We start from the raw sequence: 4,377 nt of genomic DNA, 5'->3' as shown, positions 1-4,377 counted from the left end.
CGAAAAGGAAGAGGAAGAAGATCGGGACAAAAAGATCGTGTTTTTTTGGTGTGGAGGCTGTTGCGCGGGAGGCGTACTTGTTGTGCTGATTCGATCGTGTTCTTCATCGTGTCTTGGAGCCTTGCTGAGCCTCGTGCCTCACCCTGGTTGGCTCTGGGGTTCTGCTGACTCGGAGTACGGGGTCGAACGGCGGGCGGACCTGCCTCCCTCTCGTGCTCGCAATTTGGCGCCAGAACTGGTTCCCTGGCGGCTGTGAGCGGACTTGGGCCAGGACCAGGAGGTCGACAGCACCACGATTTCTCCTGCCCCCCCCCTGACGAGAGCAAGGCCAGCTCGTCCGACGCTGATCCAGGGACAGTTGCGTCAACACCATGGTCCAGCCTGACCACCAGAAATAGCTACGGTGTGTGTGTGTGTGTGTGTGTGTGTGTGTGTGTGTGTGTGTGTGTGTGTGTGTGTGTGTGTGTGTGTGTGTGTGTGTGTGTGTGTGTGTGTGTGTGTGTGTGTGTGTACTTGGCGCCTTAGAGGGTTTGAGATCTGTATATTCATTGGAATTGTCTGTGTTTTCCCCACGCCCGATCCCACACCATCCTGTCGAATCGCCCCGGATCCCTCTTCTTGCCGAGTCTTGTTATTTCTGGTTAATAATAAAAACAAATAAACATCATCAACTCAGTGAAAAGCGACTCGTGCCACCTTCCTCGTCCCGTTTGCGGTAGAGCGATTAGAACCGCCATATTTGGGTTATAAATAAATAAACCGCCTCCATCGTTTCGGCTCATTCTACGTTGGCGGGACTGTTCAAGTCCCGTGGACGTCACATTGGTGTCAGGGTGTTGGATGTTCGAACCCCTCTAAATTATATTTGGTATCGGGAGAATATACCAAGATTAAAATCTCGCCACGAATTGGAATATAAAATTACTGCAGAAAAGCGCGCGAGCGTGGGAAAATTTTGGCGGGAGCTTTCAAATTAAATTTAATTGGCGGCAAACTGGACTTCTGCACCATGGCGGATGTGCAGATGTTTGGGGAGGAAGGCCACGTGTCTGGCAGCGAGTCGGGGAAAGAAGGGAGAGACGGGGGTAGGGTTGGAACCTCCCCCATTCCGAGCGTGGACCGTGCTTCATTGCCCGTAACGGGGCCGGCAGCGCCGGAAACCATTGAGATGACGATCCAGACACTGTTGGAACGTTTAATAGCGGACATGACGGTACAAATGGCAAATCAATTCGTGACACAGAGGGCAGAAATGACGGCACAAATGGAAAATCAATTCGTGACACAGAGGGCAGAAATGACGGCACAGGGGACAGAAATGACGGCACAAATGGAAAATCAATTCGTGACACAGAGGGCAGAAATAACGGCACAGGGGGCAGAAATGACGGCACAAATTGAAAATCAATTCGTGACACAGAGGGCAGAAATGACGGCACAAATGGAAAATTAATTCGTGACACAGAGGGCAGAAATGACGGCACAAATGGAAAATCAATTCGTGACACAGAGGGCAAAATGTCGGCACAGGGGGCAGAGATGGCGGATCGATTGGGGGTAATGGGGGAACAGTTGGGTGCACGGATTGATTTAATGAGGGATGAATTGGGGGAAAAGATGGAGAAAATGAAAACTGAGATTCAGGAGTGTGTGGATGTTAAATTGGGAGAAATACAAAGTAAATTCGAGGATAGATTGGAGGAAACAAAGGTAGAAATTACATTGGAGGGGGAAAATATACGAAAAAAATTGGTAGATAAAATTGATGCAACGAACATTCGGGTTGATAAAGTGGATGAAAGCCTGGAACGTCATCGTGCCTGCGTGGATGCTCGAATGCAGCTGCAAGTTGAAGAGTGAGGAGAGCTGAGGAAGCAAGGGATGAATTTGGCGGAGGAGGTAAAAGGATTGGAGGCTCGTTTGGACGAACAAGATAAAATTATGAGCCAAGATGAAGTCTTGGATAAAGGCCTGGTAGAGCCGTCTTTTGTAAGTAGAGTGTCCGGGTTGGTTGAGGAGCAGCTACAAACTCGCGACGGAGCCTTGGAGGAGGTTGTGCAGGCCCAGAAGATCCTGCGGGAAGAGGTGAATCGGTCCATTCAACGTTTGGAACAGGAGGCAAAATTGACCCATTAGACCCTCACCACAAAACATCTTTGGCCACAGTGGTCTCCGAAATTGGATACGCAGCCACAAGGGTGTTTGATCCCTGGGCTGGATTCGGACAAGGGAGAAACTGAGAAGCGGGCCACCGTAAAAGTGATCCCCCTGGTAAATTTTGACGGGTCAGGGAGCCTTGAAGCTTTTCTGACGCAATTTGAGTGTATTTCCCGACTAAACGGGTGGAATGAGCGGGAACGTACAGGCAATTTGGTGGCAACGTTGCGGGGACCAGCCGCAGATGTGTTAAACGTGATCGCGGAGGGGATGTTGACCAGCTCCCACATTTGCGAGGCGTTGAGCCGTCGGTTTGGGTTCGCGGCAAACTGTGATCTGGTGCGGGCCCAGCTCCAGCACCGCAGATTAAAGCCGGGTGAGACAGTGCAGGAGCTGGCGCAGGACATTTACCAATCAGTCAGGATCGCGTATCGGGACCTTCCAGTGGAGGCATCGGACAGACTGGCACAAGAGAAATTCTTAGCTGCTCTTCCTGACCCTGAGGTCCGAGCACTAGTGGAGTTACAGGATCCACCCACCGTTCACCGAGCGGCTGAGTGCGCGGCCAGGCTGGCCTCGTGGAGTCGGCCGGGTCGGGTTCCAGAGTGGCCATCGGTGAGGATCCAACAGGCGGAGATCCAGGATCAGGGAAGGGGGCTGGGAGAAATTGGCATTACCCAAATGTTTCAGGAAATTTGCCAGAAACTGTCAAGTTTGATAAAGGGTAATCCGGTAGTTAGTGCACCACAGCGGCGGGGTCCAGCCCAGCCAATAGAGCAATTAAATTATGGCCGAGGGGGTTCGGAACCGGAAGAGACATTTCACCGATACTCATGGGGGCCTTTTATGGGGAGTTGTTTCCGGTGCGGGCGAAGAGGACACGTGCAACGATATTGCCGGTACCCGGCGATGGAGGGACCCTCCAATAGACTTTTAGACTCGGAGAGGGTGAATCCTCCTGCTGAACTGCCAGGTCTATCCGAGATGCCCTTTCATAGGTCGGGTCCGGAGATCACTGTCGGGGGTCGGGGAGACTAGATTGGGCTGAGCATATACGGACATGCTCGGCTGCTGAGATTGTGGCGAAGTGCCCTCCTTTGGTGGAAAAAAAAATGAATTGTGGGAAAATTGGCATGGGTTTGTAAGTTCTGCTGGGTTTTAGAGTGACAATCGGGACAGTGGGTAATTGATAACAAAGCGGGCACAAGTGGCTGTCCAATGGCTGGTGCGTGGATCGGGTGAGAAGTGCTGTGTGAGTTGTTTTAAGTTAAGAAGTGAAATGTATGGTGCACACATTGATTTTTTATTGGACATGGTGTGGTAACAGGGAAGGTCATGGTCGGTGAAGTGTTAGAAATGCAGGTGTCACATGTAAGGCCGATGGGGTGGGGGAGTCATGTGGGTTTTGTGAGTGGGGATGATGTGCTTGTCCACAGGGATTGCTGAAGCTCACGGTGAGCAGGAATTGCGACCCCCTTCAAGGAGATTCACCCCTGGTGGCTAATGGTGACAGTGTCTGGAGGCAAGTGGGAGAGGGTCTGGTTGGGCGACCAAGGCGGGTAGGACCTTGGTGACCCAGGAAGGCCAGAGGAGCCAGTGAGACCCCTTCCAGTGTGTTGTACGGGATGAGAGCTGATGGCAACCAGGGGGGTGGGAATCAAAAGGGAGCGGGGCGGAGAAACGTCTGGGTTGGAATAAAGCTTACCTGTGGGCATGGTTGCACCTGAGATGCCCCCATCATCTTGTGGTAACCCACCCCACGGCCACGACGGGATTCAGCCTGCATGATTAAAATGAGGACCATGACCTAGAAATGTGATGATGACCATGGTGTGAGTGTTGTGAAGATGTATGAGTCCCACTCGATCCCGCACAACTTGACATGTGCAGCAAGGGCATGATGTCCGCATAATTTTTGGGCAAGAAAATTTTAAAATTGGCTCCCCAGGTACCTAACCCTGACAGCTAACCCCAAGCTCCCCAGGTAAAATTAGCGCCTGTGATATACCTTGCAGGAGCTGCGGTACCAGAGGAGGGGGCAGTGTTACGTTTGAGGGGGGGGTATGCATTCAAAGGGTAATTAGGATGTTTAATTAGGTATGCCATGCTGTTCAAGTTTACCAGGATCTCGATGTAATAAGTAGCAATTCAGTGGTGATAAGTTGTCTCGTAAATGTTCATTTCTTCAAGGGGGAAATGATAATTGTCACGTAATTAGAT

The 4,377-nt window shown here is 51.3% G+C and overlaps 1 pseudogene; it reads left to right on the top strand.

Annotated features, from left to right (window-relative positions):
• Window positions 1–1,518: 1,518 nt before the first annotated feature.
• LOC147029441 (uncharacterized) lies at window positions 1,519–4,099 on the top strand (annotated as a pseudogene).
• Window positions 4,100–4,377: the final 278 nt, after the last annotated feature.

The sequence above is a fragment of the Eptatretus burgeri genome, chromosome 3 (genome assembly GCF_056783735.1).
Source record: "Eptatretus burgeri isolate ZD-2024b chromosome 3, Ebu_testis_v1, whole genome shotgun sequence".
Classification (NCBI taxonomy): Eukaryota; Metazoa; Chordata; class Myxini; order Myxiniformes; family Myxinidae; genus Eptatretus; species Eptatretus burgeri.
Note: the sequence above shows the minus strand (reverse complement) of the source record. Positions and strands in the feature narration are given on the sequence as shown.